At 37.2% G+C, this 15,795-nt stretch overlaps 1 protein-coding gene across 3 annotated transcripts in view; it reads right to left on the bottom strand.

Annotated features, from left to right (window-relative positions):
* The window catches only part of KIAA1958 (KIAA1958 ortholog), a 160,930-nt gene that overhangs the window by 44,598 nt on the left and 100,537 nt on the right, over positions 1-15,795 (bottom strand). The gene's annotated exons all lie outside the window — the stretch shown is intronic.

Raw genomic sequence — 15,795 nt, 5'->3', positions numbered from 1 at the left:
GATGTAAGGAAAGGGGTATATCTCTTGGACAAATCATTTTATGTTGCTAATTTATTATTTACACTCTTCCACCAAGGACTAGGGTTGCCTCTTTCCATCATGGATTATGCACAGTTAAGTAATGTTGCTCTGGACTAGCAATTCTCACACTTCAGTGTACTTGTGAATTACTTAGGATGCTTATCAGTATGAGATTCCTCTGTGGCAGAAATCCATGCTCAGGAAGAGGTTTGAGAGAAACTTCTTTGAGAAACAAAGTTCTAGTGCTTATGCCTTTTATGAAGGAAACCCTACTCTTTATTTTTACTCGTTTTTTTTTTTTAAGTTCAATGATATCATTTAAATGGTTTCCCTTTTAGTAATACATAATTTAAGTTTGTACTCTTTAACATTAACAATAAAGATGTTTTGTCGAAATTCACCACTGTTATGTCAGACATGGGTGTGATTCAGAAAGAGAAATTCTAAAAATGAAAGTATACCAATAGAAAACTGGGTTATCCAATTATTGAGAGGCAAGCATAAAGCTTAATTTAAAACAACATAAAAATGTAATTTCAGATTCTGTAGTATAAGGTAAAATATTTTGTTTATCCTGATTATCTTAAGAAAATTTTAATTTATAAAGTTGCTCAGTGGAAGTCTTTGTGATAACCACATATAATTATAAAAATAAAATTTGTAATGGAATTTTATTCATAAAAGACACTAACTTTTGTATTACTACACGCATTTATGAATGAGAATGTTATTTTTAAATGAGAGCTCTAATGTATAACTTCCCAAATCCTCATAACCTTATAAAATGCAATGAACTAAAATTTACTAAACTAGCTAATTAGATATTTTTGTGGGCATATTTTTGAAAGATTATATATTAAAATTCAATATATAAAAGTATATTTTATGCTGCATTCTATTACGCCATTTTCTTCCTGTTAAAATTGTTTATGTATCAACAATAAAGATGTGTATCTTTCCATCAAAGAGATGGAAGGCACACTATGCATGCAACCTTTTACCAGGTTGGCTTCCTTGGCTATTTACATGTAAATCCAAGGGGGCCAGAACATGTGTTCATTTTGGCTAATTGTTTAAATATCCACCACAGCGGACCTTAAACTTCAAAGACTTTCTAAGAAATAAACATTCATAGAAAACTTTAGGGAAAAAACTTCTAATTTCTCAAGGTTCACATAGAATCTTTTACAAAACTTATTTGTCTGAGATGAAGATTGAGTTTGCATGTGCTACCATCCCAAATCTACTACAGGACATACTCTGGGGTATAAAAGACTTTGAGGAGGCAAAGAAAATTTATAAATCAGTGATTAAATTCACAGCATGTCTTGTCCTTCTTTGTTCTTATACATCTTTTGATATAGGTGAAATTTGCCTTCAGGAGGGTATTTGGGCCTGAATGAGGGTAATTTAGAGCTTCTGAGGGAGTTATAGGTTAGTAAAGTTGGTTTTTTCCATTAGAAATAGAATATTCTGCAGGACTATCAGGATGTTCAAGATAGAGGCTTAAAACTATACCGTTCTTTCAGATTCAGCACGCTTTTGTTCATAAGATGCTTAATAACTATTATCAAATACATGAAATATTAATTCTACTTACAGTCAATCCTCATCTTCACTTTATAAAGTATCATATACTTCATCTTTATAAAATACTCAATATTTTCTACTTCCTTTTTACAAAAATAAACTGTTGAACACCTTTGGGTGTCCATTTAAATATCAGGGAGCAGTTATTATTTTTTTCCTCAAGTTCTTTTGAGGGGTATGTGAATAAAAGAGTTTAAGTCTGTTGGACATCATTACCTAGCCTTAGGTTGTATACTGTAAGAGGAACTGGTGAAGAAGACTATGGAAGTGTCTGGAGTCACTCATCTGCAAATCTCCTGGGTAAGGCAGCCTGTTCTCTCACATCCGCATCTCTTCCATTCACATTTGGAGAGTATGCTAACACTTAGAGCTGACCAACATATTAGCACTGCTTCAATATCCTCAGAAAAATAAAACTGAAAAATTCTTTTCCTAAGACCCTGGAATGTGCCACAAAAGGAGGTAGGAGAGTAGAGAAACCCTCATTGATTTTCCATGAATAGGTGGAAGTAAATGGCTTTAAGGTCAAGTAATACTTTTTCAGCTAATTACACAATCAAATAAGACCAGGGAAGATTGATAATAAAATGTAAAACTGTTACATTTACCTTGCTTTTATCTCTAGTTTTAGAAAAACTTCTGATCCACTTCCTTTTAAAAACTTTTTATTAGGTAAAACAAATATACAATAAAGTAGACCAGTCATTAAGTGCATGTAATTAATTTCACAAGTTGAATCCAGGAACCAGATCAAGAAAAAGAACACCACTTAGCATGCCCAGAGTCTCTCTCATATCCCCTTCTCCCAGTTATTCCCCCCATCAAGAGTAACAGCTATCCCGATGAAACATAACACAATTGTCTGGTCTATTAGTATAACTAATGTCAATAGAATCTAAGAGGATGACTCTCTTGTGCCTGGCTTTTTCATTTAAACATTATGCTTGTGAGTTTCATCCATTTTGTTTTGTATCTGTGATCATTTACCCTCATTATTTTGTAACATTCCACTGTGTGACTATATAACAATTTATGTATCCATTCTATCAGGCATTTGGGTAGCTTTTACTTTGGGGCTATTTCCAATGAAATTGTTATGAACATTCTATGAAATGATCATGTTCGGTGTTAACTTGGAAGTGGAATTATTGGGCCAGAGGAAATCATAGGTTTCAGTAGCTTTGACAGATACTGACAAACAATTTTCCAAAGTGCTTATACCAATTTACTTTCAGAAACAAGAGTATGTGAGAGTTCAGTTTGCTCCATATCTTCAGCAACACTAAGTAGTCTCTTTTCTTTCCTTCTTTTTTTTTTTTTTTTTAAACCATTCTGCTGGGTGTGGGGTGGTCCTGCACTGTAGTTTTAATTTTCATTTCCCTGATGACTAAAAAAGTCGAACACCTCTTTATCTGTTTACTGGCCATTTGAATATTCTCTACGTGAAGTACCTGTTCAAGTCATTCTTCTGTTGGATTGTCTGTCCTTTTCTTACTGTGTGTAGAAGGTCTTAACATATTCTGTTTGAGTCTTTATCAGAAATACATATTGCAATTATCTTCTTCCAATCTGGGGCTTGCATTTTCACTTTCCTAATGGTGTTTTTAATAAATAAGAGCTCTTAATCCTAATATCCCCCAATTATCAATTTCTTTCCTTTACTGGTTCATGCTTTTTGCATCTTGCTTAAGAAATCTTGCTTACCTCAAGGTAATGGAAGAGCTATTTCTTCCAAGAGCTTTACAGTTACTTTTCACATTTCAGTCTGTCATCCACTAAAACATCTACCTGGATGACCTGAGATAAAAATTATGATTAACTCTTTTCATTATGACCCATGATCCATTTGATTTTAATAAATTAATAAACTTTCAATAGGCAATACAGCATATAGTACAGTATCTGAAAGTTACAAATGGATATAGTGAAAGTAAGTCACCCTCCCATCCCATCTCCTTGTTGCCATATTTCCCTCTGCATATCAACCAAAACTGACAATTTATGGGGTACAATTTTTTATTTTTCTATGCACATGCACTTACTTTCTGCCTTTGAAAAAGGGCATCGGAATATACTATACATTCTATTCCACACTCTGCTTTTTACCATTACAGTGTAGCTGCTCCATATCATCATATGTATTGTACAATATATATTGTACTTATAATGGATACACCATAACATATTACCTAACCCCTAATTCTCTACTGAAAGACATTTGCACTATTTCCATCCCTTTGCTATAATAAACAATGCTGCAGTGAGGATCCCTATACACATGGTATTCCCCATATATGGGCATGTATATACACAGAGGTAATTTCCAAAGTGGAATTTCTCTGTTTCTATTTCCCTGCATGTATATATGTTGTATCAAGGTATGAGAGATTTTTTAATCAAATCTTCCTAGATACAATGTATTAGCCATCTTCTTAATCTTTGCTTATTTAATTGGCAAAATATATTGTTGTGGTTTTATTTATTTTGCATTTATGATAAATGAGATTTAATATTTTTTTAATTTTTTTTTTATTTTTTATAAACATATATTTTCATCCCCAGGGGTACAGGTCTGTGAATCACCAGGTTTACACACTTCACAGCACTCACCAAAGCACATACCCTCCCCAATGTCCATAATCCCACCCCCTTCTCCCAAACCCCCTCCCCCCAGCAACCCTCAGTTTGTTTTGTGAGATTAGAGTCACTTATGGTTTGTCTCCCTCCCAATCCCATAAATGTCCAGAATCTATAAAGAACTTAGCAAACTCAACACCCAAAGAACAAATAATCCAATCAAGAAATGGGCAGAGGACTTGAACAGACATTTCTGCAAAGAAGACATCCAGATGGCCAACAGACACATGAAAAAGTGCTCCACATCACTCGGCATCAGGGAACTACAAATCAAAACCACAATGAGATATCACCTCACACCAGTCAGAATGGCTAAAATAAACAAGTCAGGAAATGACAGATGCTGGCGAGGATGCGGAGAAAGGGGAACCCTCCTACACTGTTGGTGGGAATGCATGCTGGTGCAGCTACTCTGGAAAACAGTATGGAGGTTCCTCAAAATGTTGAAAATAGAACTGCCCTATGACCCAGCAATTGCACTATTGGGTATTTACCCTAAAGAAACAAACGTAATATTTTTTTAAATACTTATTAGCTCCTTATATTTTCTCATTTTCTTTCTGAATTCTTTGGCCTCTGTCCATTTTCTTTTTTTATATTGATTTAGGAGCTACAGATACATTTAGGAATTTTTCATTTATATTTAGTTTAATATTATGTTCATACTATTTAGTCTTATCATTATTATATTTAGCCCTTTGTGATATATTTGATGCCTGCATATAAATACATAATTCTTTTTAGTTTACCTTTTGTATTTGTGACTGTTACACATTTATGGGATTGAATTTATCCCTTAAATTTTTTTAATATTTTGTGGTACACTTAGAGATATTGTCCCCATTATGAAACCATAAAACAATTCCCTTATGTTTTCTTCTAAAACATTTTTATTTCATTTTCCATTTCCATTTTATTTCATTAAAATTTCATTTTTACTCATTAAATATTTAAGTTAAATATTTAATTATCTAATTTATTTTGGTGTAAAAAGGTAGGCACCAATTTGACATTTTTCTATATAATCATTCTTATTAGAATTAGTTTGGTTGGTTAGTGATCTGATTACAAAGTTACATAGGCTTTGCATTGTCAGCCCCAAAAGCTCTGTCATTTTTTAGTGTGGCATTTGCCAAAGGGTTTTCAGAAACCCATGTATTCTTCGATGAAAGTAACACCGAATAGGAGATCACTTGGTTTCAGATTGTGATCCATTTTTTAGAGTCAATGCTGAGTTTATCTCATTTCTTTTAGTATTAGTTGTTACTTTGCACACTACACACATTAATGTATAGACTTTTTCCAGTTTGATTAAGAAATAATTGACATATATCACTGTGTAAGTTTAAACATTACAGCATAATGGTCTGAATTACATATGTTATAAAATGATTATTGTAATAGGTTTAGTTAAAATCCATCATCTCATATAGATACAATAAAAAAAAAAGAAAAGAAAACTTCTCATGGTGAGAACTTTTAGGATATACTTGACAAACTTCCTCATTTCTATTTGTTTCATTTAATCTTAGTTCTTGTGATCATAATACACATCAGGCTCTGTTTTTACGACAGTATCAGGGCTCTTGCTCAGCAACTCTTTCTCTTGGCTGAACCCTCTTTCTTGTGTTGGCTTCAACCACAAGCAGGATAACAGCCAGAGGCTGAAAAGGGACAGTAATCTACCTTTAGGACTATAAAGACATCTTTTAGTTTATGTTCTTTTGCTAATTTTTCTAGTGGCTATCATTACTTTGATAACTTTGCTTATCTATTTTTATATAACATATATTGATACCTTACTACAAGCAATGCCAACATTAATATACCATACACTTATATTTCTCCAACTAATCATTTTCAATTTTATTTTTTTCTTGGTCCTTATACTTATTATCTTTTATTTTACTGTTTGGTTTAGTTCTTCTAATAGTACCTGTATACCTTCAAGTATCTGAATATCCTGTAGCTTGAATCGTTAGCTTTAAGTGATATCTTCTGAATCTTGTTTTATACAGTTTCCCATATTCTCTCTCCTGTGCCTTCCCAACTTTTAAAAATTATATATTCCCAGGGCACCTGGGTGCCTCAGTCAGTAAGTGTCTACCTGGGGCTCAGGTCATAATCTCAGGGTCTTTGGGATTGAGCCCCACAGTCAGCAGGGCATCAGCCCCTGCTCAGCAGGGAGACTGCTTCTCCCTCTCTCTCTGCCCCTCCCCTTGCTTGTGCTCTCTCTCAGATAACTAAATTTTTAAAAACATCTTAAAAGTTATACATTTCCACATTGTTGTAGCTTGTGATATTTATTATAAATATTTATAAAATAATTTATAATATTCTGTTTTCAATCGTAATTTCCACATTCTGGTCTCAGTCTTACAATTAAATAGAAAAAAATCAATGCTTACCACCAGTGTGTTGTTGGTCTCCTCTAAGCTAAAGTTTGTCCTCTAATAGCTTACTCAGAAAGTATTTATGAAAACTATGTTTTCCTGAGGTCTTGAATTTTTGAGCATGTCTTTAACTTTTTATTGTCTTCATAACTGAATAACACTTTGACTAGGTACAAGACTCTCCACTCATACTCCCCATTCCTAGTCCCTCCCACACACCCTAGACAATAGCAGCACTGCTTAAGTATCTTCTAGAATTCAATATTGGTGTAGGAAAGTCAATGTCAGCATAGTCTTTATCCCTCAGAAATCTCTTCACTGTTCTTAGGGCAGGGGCCTGCATGTCTAAATGATTATTTCTTTATCTGTGAAGAGCAGTAAGGCTCCTAGGCATTACCTCAGTGCTGATCACTATGTACGCATCTTTTTTCTGGTACACTATGTGCCCTTTCAAGTCACAAATTCAAGTATATCTTCATTGGTTTATGATACTGGAAAACCACCTTTCACAAAGATGGTAAGTGTGTATGTGTTTCTTGCCTCAGGCCTGCCTCCTCTGCTATTCTCTGGCGTCAAACCCGGCCCAGGGAAGTTCTCAAGCCCAACCCAGTAGCCCCTGTTCCAATTCTTGAAAAGTGACTGTTAATTTTACTGCTCAGCATGTACCATCCTCAATGGAAAACTGAGTTCTTACACCTCCATCTGAGATCTACAGTCACGCCTCTTGGTGTCATATCTGAATTCCCAACTATCCAGCAGACTTTCTTTATATACTGTGGTTGTAGCAGAAGACTTCTAGTTTAATTTAAGAGAATGTTTGTTCCCATTTCTCTTTCTTATTTTGAAGTGATTTTAAAGAGAAGCCAGAATTCAGATCCAGTTCTTTGCCTATGAATTAGATTGCTACAACTTCTAGTCCCTTAACCTGGTGCCTTTCACTTAACAGGGATACCATAAATGTTCACTGAATGCTTTTCCATCACATGAAGTCTATGAAGAAGGGTTACAAGATTTTGCCATTCATCAAAAATTCAGTGCCAACTTTCATTAAATTTTGTTTGAAAGTTGTGTTGTAAGAAATAGAACTCAGATTCTAAGTAGTTCTGTTTATCTAATGCCGATGATAAAATTGTTTTCAATACAAACAAAAGATATTCTACAAAGATCACTTTCAGTTTTCATAAGAGAAATATGTATATCACTCAGCAAACCAAATGAGTCACTGTTATTGATAAAAAAAAAAAACCCACATGTGTTGAGATAAGCAAAATGTCATAGTATATATATGGGTAGTTGTGATTAAGTAACAGCTCTAACAAAATTGAATATGGATAAAATCCCAAAGTCCTAGAAAACTGAATGGAGAAGACAAGGTAGCAACCAAAAATACAGAAGTACAAATTACTGTTTTCTAGCAGATCACGTATTTTACAATAGAAATACAATTTCGCTTATGGTGAATGAGCAGGCATCAGAAACATGTCTCTATGGCTCCCACGAACCTAACGCACCTAATCAATAAATGTGTCCAGACCTAAAACACAACTTTGGCTCTGTTCTCCCAAACCTGCTCTTCCTCCTGGTCAGTGCCTCCACTACCTACCCAGTTGCCCAAGGTTGAAACCTAAGGACCACCTTCGACACTGTATACCCGCTCCTCTGCAGCTAATCCTTCAATCCCTGCTGAGCCACCTCACTCATTCAAGCACACTCATGAGTGACTAACACATATTAGGAATTAAGTAGGCTGATTCTACAGTTTAATGAAACAGTCTGAGTAAAATGGAAACAGTCCTTGCTTTTGTGGAAGTTACCACAGAGTGAGTGAAGGTGACACAACTACGGAAATCCCATACAAACTGAGAAAAGAGCACTGTGAGAAAGAATAAGGGACCTACTTGAGAATGGATGTCCTAAGAAGGACTCTAAGAAGACCTTTTAGTTGAGACCTAAAAATGAGAAGCCAATCATGTAAACTGCAGAAGCAGGAAGAGCAGAGGGAACAACACATGAGAAGTTCCTACAATGAAATCTAAGTTTGAGAAACTGAAAGAGTCCCAGCGTGCTTGGAGCCATCAAAAGGCACAAGGAGAGGTATGAAAGCCCACCGGGCTCAGATCACACCAGGTCTTGCAGGCCTTACTGATGACTGTATTTTATCCTAAGAAAACTACTTAGTCAGAAAACTACACGGTCAAGTTCACTCTGTACTTTTTATGATATAAACCTGTCTATAGGTTTGCAGACTTATGTCTTCCCATGCTCAGAAAATCTTCAATAATCTTCACCTTGTATAAGGAAGGCTAAGTTCACATCTGAAGGATGTGGTGCAAAACATTCCTAGACAGTGAAATGAGGCATACACTACCTTCATGGAAGAAGCCGGAGAAAACAAGGGACTATTCAAGCCAGCCACTACCTCCCCCTTCCCCTCTACCGACCCCCCAAAAGAAGGAAGGGTATTACAGTTTGTAAACATTGTAGGATAGAGCTAAGAGATGAGAGTTAATCTTATTGAGATCTTAGAGGACCAGGAGACACCAGCTGATAAGTGGATTATGCTTCCATTATCTTGCACTATTTATTTCATTCCATCTCATATCTCCCTGTTAGGTTGTGACCTCCTTGAGGAGAAGGAATGCTTAGAGACAGTCTTAGGAAAATCTTTTTTTAAAAGAAGGATTTTAGGGGCGCCTGGGTGGCTCAGTGGGTTAAGCCCCTGCCTTCGGCTCAGGTCATGGCTCAGGGTCCTGGGACCCAGCCCTGTATCAGGCTCTCTGCTCAGCAGGGAGCCTGCTTCCCCCTCTCTCTCTGCCTGCCTCTCTGCCTACTTGTGATCTCTCTCTCTCTCTCTGTGTCAAATAAATAAATAAAATCTTTAAAAAAAAAAAAAGGATTTTATTTTTAAGTAATCTCTATAGCCAATGTGGGGCTTGAACCACAACCCCAAGATCAAGTGTTGCACACTCTACCGACTGAGCCAGCCGGGTACCCCAGTCTTAGTAAAATTGTTAAGCAACAACTTGTTTATATTTATTTATATAGTCTCCATGCCCCACCAATTACACTATTTTTCATGTATTCATCATCTATGAATCCTGAGTACCCAACATATATTCCAACACTCCAGAGTTACCCAAAGTATGAAGACTGAATAAATAAATATATGGACTGTTAAAAGAATTTTATTTATTTAAAGATTTTATTTTTAAGTAATCTCCACACCCAATATGGGGTTTGAACTCAAAACCCCCATATCAAGAGTTGCACGCTCCACTGACTGGGCCAGTCAGGGGCCACCAAAAGAATTTTAAATCTACAAATCCGGAGAACTTCTAGACATGTATGACTTTCAAAAATGCATTTTTTTAAATGTCTGCCTTTCTGGGGTGCTTGCGTGGCTCAGTTGTTAAGCGCCTGCCTTTGGCTCTGGTCATGATACCAGCGTCCTGGGTTCAAGCCCCGCAGCTGGCTCCCTACTTGATGGGGGGCCTGCTTCTCCCTCTCCCGCTTCCCCTGCTTGTGTTTCCTCTCTTGCTGAGTCTCTCTGTCAAATACATAAAATCTTTAAAAAATAATAATAATATAAATATAAAATGTCTGCCTTTCCTCCAGACTTTTAATTTGTATTAGCTCCCTTCTACCCACACTATAGACTGCTGGACTATTATTTTAGGGGGTCCTTGCTGTCACTAGTATGCATCACTAGTAAGGTTCTGGTTTTAAGTAGGGAGGGGGAATAAACTCTTCAGGTAGAAGGCATGAATGACTTTGGTTCTTTGAATGAACGGTCACTACCTGTCTGTACCATATACAAGGATCACTTAAATTTACTCTGAAAAGGAGAAGCCATACCATAAAACCTAGTACTGTGAAATGGATCTTCTACAAAGGTAGCCAAGAGATGGAAAAGTTTTAGGTTACTGTTTTCCAAGAGATCTGTGACCTGAACAGGGCCAAAGGGAGACCTCAGCATTGGCACAAGAACTCTAACCAAGAGCCTGAGTAAAGTTTTTATACACATAGCTTTTCTGTATTTATTTACATAGTCTTCATGCCCCATTAATCCAATTATTTCCTCCCTTGTTAGGAGATGGCATGGAAAAATACATAATTAGTGCAGTAGCTTGTGTTCTCATTTAATTTAAGGAGATTTATGTTCAGTTTAAATTCAGATCCATTTCCTTCTATTGCTGCAGCACTCGATTTAACAAAAAATAAGCTTAGCTATCACATTCCTTTTGTGATTTTATTAAAACAATACATCTGAAGCAATAAGAAACATTTCTTGATATTTAACTTGTTATTTTTACTTGAATATTTTGTCTTTTCACTTGACAGAAATGATGTCCAAATTCTTTCAATGGAAGAATTCTTTCCACAAGTTTATTAAATAAGAGTGTATTTTTAAGTTTGAAAAGTAAAAACGAGGGGTGCCTGGGTGGCTCAATTGGTTAAGCATCTGCCTTCGGCTCTGGTCATGATCCCAGGGTCCTGGGATCAAGTCCTACATAGGGCTACTTGCTCAGCAGGGAGCCTGTTTCTCTCTCTCCCTCTGTCTGCTGTTCCCCCCTGCTTATGTTCTCTCCTTCTTTCTCTGCCAAATAAATAAATAAAATCTTCTAGAAAAAAGTAAAAAAGAAAAAATAAATCTGGTGAGTAGATTTATATTTATGAGACTGCAGTTGAGATTAATATTTAATCTACATTTGTGAAAACCCACCCTGCCCCCAGCATTTCAAGAAGCCCTGTGAGGTATAGTCAAAGGCAAGTCCCTGATGGTTATGTAGATTACATCATAGCTAGAAGAGATGACTAACACACATAAAATTAATTAAAATGACCATACATGGCACTATGCAATTAGGCACTGTGTTTGTGGCATGACCTTTAAGTCCTATAGGAATTCAGAAACAAAAGAGAGAGGAGCCAAAGAGAGCTTGAGACGTGTTGGAGCTCTGTTCCATGGGGTAATGGGTACCATTTTGTAAAGAAAAACAGGAAGGTAAAGATTCCAGGAAGAAATTGCATGTGCAAAGGGAATGAGATGGGAAGGAGTCTGGCTTCTGATTATAAGGACTTTTTTTTTTTTAAAGATTATTTATTTATTTATTTGACACACAGAGAAAGAGAGAGAGATCGATCACAAGTAAGCAGAGAGGCAGGCAGATAGAGAGGAGGAACCAGGCTCCCTGCTAAGTAGAGAACCCGATGTGGGGCTCGATCCCAGGACCCTGAGATCATAACCTGAGCCTAAGGCTGAGACACAACCCACTGAGCCACCCAGGCGCCCCATGAGGACTTTAAAACACTGATTCTGGTCTGGAAGCGGGAGAAGGGTTGGAGTGGGAAATAAAGCTAGGACAGTGGGAGAAACATGCAGCATTTTATACAGTAATTATAAATATATACACCAGGAGAGGAAACTGAATATGTTGACTGCAAAGAACCTCCAAATGCCAAACATTTGAAGAAACGGCTTTTTAAAAAATAAATCAACAACCCATTTCTCTACTTCTGACATTCTTTATTTCCCTTATGCTGTTATTTTCTTCTGTACAGCTGTCACCATCTGACATACTACCTATTTTTTTGATACCTCGCTTTCCTGTCTCTTTCCTGTGAGCTGTGAGCTCTCTAAGAGCCAGGACTTTCCTACTCTCCTCGCAGGGTCTGGAAGAGCACCTGAGAAGTAGAAGCATTCAATAAACATTTGCTGACTGAATTAACACCAAGCTAACGGCAAGCTACTGAGACAATAGTGTGTGTGATTACACAATCACTTTAGACCAACCATACTGATTATATTTAAAAACAAAAGTCGATGGCATAAAATTAAATTTTGGGGCTCACAATCAGAATCTCACAGTCACCTCTCCTTCATTAAGCCTCTTCAGAGAGTCTGTTGTGGTTGGCAGGTGCTTTGGACAACTGTAGTAACTTTATGAAATGACTCATAAGGCCACTGGAAGCTTTTTCAGGGCTAAATCCTTAGGATAAAAGGAGGTATCACACAAAGGGTGGGGGACTTGCGGGCTCAGTTGATAGAGCATGTGACTCGATCTCTAAGTCTCAGGATTGTGAGTTCAAGCCCCAAGGTGGGCATAGAGCTTACCAAAAACAACAACAACAACAACAAAAGACCTATCACACAAATTACTACAAGACAATACCTTTATCTTATTGTCAGGATAAGGGAAAAAACATACAACAAAAGTCCGTATCAGAATTCGTATGTCCATAAAATCACAGGTTAGTTCCCCCTCCCCTCCCTTCTCCCCAGTCCTGACCTTTACTTTAAAAAAAGATTATACTGACATGCTGCTTTCTATTAGGTACTTAATTCTTCCATAAAAGCATTCCTTTAAAATAAATTAAATTTTCTTAGGACTCTTTCACACATTCAAGGAAAATAATCTTGGTATTAAAAAAAAAATGTCCTGGTTGGTAATCTTAGGAAATAGACCAATTTTATTTGTCAAGGGTTATAAAAATCATTTTGCCAACATTCATGTCTCATTTTTGAAAATAGCAATAGCTCCTAACTCCTGCAATTTGCTGAGAAAAAAAGTGAGCTGTATTTACTTTAGAAGTGGAAACTAGGGGCACCTGCCTGGCTTAGTCAGTTGAGCCTCATACACTTGGTTTTGGCTCAGGTCATAATCTCATGGGTCATGGGATGGAGCCCTATGTAGGGCTCCTCACTGCATAGGGCATCTGACTGAAGATTCTCTCTCTCTCCCTCTGGTCTTCTCCCCACTCGCGCACACTTGCTCTCTCTCTTTCTCTCAAATAAATAAATAAAATTTTAAATAAATCAATAAAAGCAGAAGATAGGGGCATCTGGCTGGCTCAGTAGGTGCAACATGCAACTCTTCATCTGGGGTTGTGAGTTAGAGCCCCACCCTAGGTGCAGAGATTACTTAAAAATAAAATCTCTAAAAAAAAGTGGAAAGTAAATTGAGATAACCTTGTAACTACCATAAAATGTATTAAAAAGTAGTGTCTTCTTTCTCCTTTAAACACCCGACTCCTTGCACATTTTTTAAAAAGATTGTATTTATCTACCTATTTCAAAGAGAGAGGGAGAGAGCACGAGCAGGGGGAGGAGCAGAGAAAGAAGGACAAGCAGACTCTGCAGTAAGCACAGAGCCTGATGCAGGGCTCTATCCCAGGATCCAAGAACATGACCTGAGCCAAAATCAAATGTTGATGCTCAACTCACTGAGCCTCGCAGGCACCTGTCCTTGCACATTTATACGCTTTCTCCTAGAACTTTAAAACACAGGATATTTTGTAGGATTGTGGTGGTTTTTTTTTTTTTTCAAAGATTATTTATTTATTTGACACAGAGAGACACAGCGAGAGAGGGATCACAAGCAGAGAGAGGGAACATATGCAGAGAGAGTGGAAGAGGGAGAAGCAGGCTCCCCGCTGAGCAGGGAGCCGGATGTGGGGCTGGGTCCCAGAACTCTGGGATCATGACCTGAGTCGAAGGCAGACGCTTAATGACTGAGCCACCCAGGCGCCCTTATTGTGTAGGATTGTTAACACCAGTAATTGAAGCCAGATTTGTATGTTATTATAGCTATCTGACCAGCTAATTATTTTAATGCTTTGTTTATCTGTTCCAATAGTGAGAGTAAAACACATTTCTTACATACATATTCAGAAGCACGAACATTTAGAACAATAGTACCAGTCAGTCCAGTATGATTTTTTTTCTTAAAGATTTATTTAAGTAATCTCTACACCCAGTATGGAGGTTGAATTCAGAACCCTCATCAAGAATCACATGTTCTACCAATTATGCCAGCCAGATGCCCCGATACAGTATGATTTTTGATATTTTTCACTGAAGCAGAAATCACTTGAATAAACGTTAGTCATCTGTTCATTTTTCTTAGTTGTATGTTATACAACTCCAGAGTCTCTCATAATTTTTCTCCTTAATAAAAATTTCAAAGAATAGGATTCCTGGGTGGCTCAGTCGGTTGAGTGTCCAACTCTTTATTTCACCTCAGGTCATGATCTCAGGGTTGTGACACTGAGCCCCACATTGGGCTCCATGCTCAGTGGGAGTCTGCTTGAGATTCTCTCTCTCCCTCTCCCTCCCCCTGCTTGCATGCTGCCTCTCAGTGTCTCTCTGAGAGAAAAAGAGAGAGAGAGAGTGAGGGAAGAGGGAGGAAAAAAAGGGAAGGAAAGGAAGGAAGGGAGGGAGGGAGGGAAGGAGAGAGGAAGGAAGGGAGGGAGGGAGAGAGGAAGGAGGGAGGGAAGTAGAAAGGGAGGGAGGGAGGTAGAAAGTAAGAAGGGGAGGGAGAAAGAAAGACAGGCAGGCTGGGTTCAAACAAATCTCCAGCTCTACTGCTTAACTAGCTATGTGAATACGTGTTTTTTAAATTCGGTTTTTCAACTGTAAAACAGGTGTAATAATTATACCTATCCCTTAAGAGTTGTATAAAAATTGAGTAAGAAAGAAAAACAAAGCACCCAGCTCAGTGTTGGGCATTTAAATCATCTAGTTCAACTCTTTAAAAACATCATTTCTTAGAAATGTGTTCCAACCCACTAAATCTTACTACACTTGAGTTTCTTCTCTACTGAGGCTTTCTTTAATTTGTAGCAAATATTTGCTAATTCATCCAAATTAATCTATAAAGGCCACCAGTGTTAAGCATTTGTGCATAACTGAACATATCCTGTCATCAACCTATGTAAGCAACCAGAATTAACTTCTGTATCTAAAACAGCTCTTAGGAGACCTTCCATTCGACACCACCTAGAATATAGTGATGTGACAAGCTTACTGTGTCACTAAGAGAGACATTAGGTGACTATGAATTCAGTACAGTATTAAACAAGGGTAAAATCATGGCATTCTCTAAGAATTCTGCTTCTTTGCATGAAGAAAATCAGGATTTCTCCTTAATTGCTCCTTCCCTTCAAAAAGAGCTGGGGTATTACAGCTGTGACCTAGGAAGCCTTGAGGTCAGCACTGCTAGCTAGGGACAGCTGTAGGCTAGCCACATTTGCTCAGAAGGGAGTTAAACATGCTTCACATAGAGAGGACATGCAACATTCAGTGACAACTAAGATGGCACAAAGAGAAAAAAAGGAGATCAGACGACAGAAGTGAATAAAAACTATTTGAAAC

This window comes from Mustela putorius, unplaced genomic scaffold (assembly GCF_011764305.1).
Source record: "Mustela putorius furo isolate JIRA1106 unplaced genomic scaffold, ASM1176430v1.1 tig00000580_pilon_pilon_pilon, whole genome shotgun sequence".
Taxonomy (NCBI): Eukaryota; Metazoa; Chordata; class Mammalia; order Carnivora; family Mustelidae; genus Mustela; species Mustela putorius.
The sequence above is the reverse complement of the archived record's forward strand: the minus strand, read 5'-3'. Positions and strand labels throughout refer to the sequence as shown.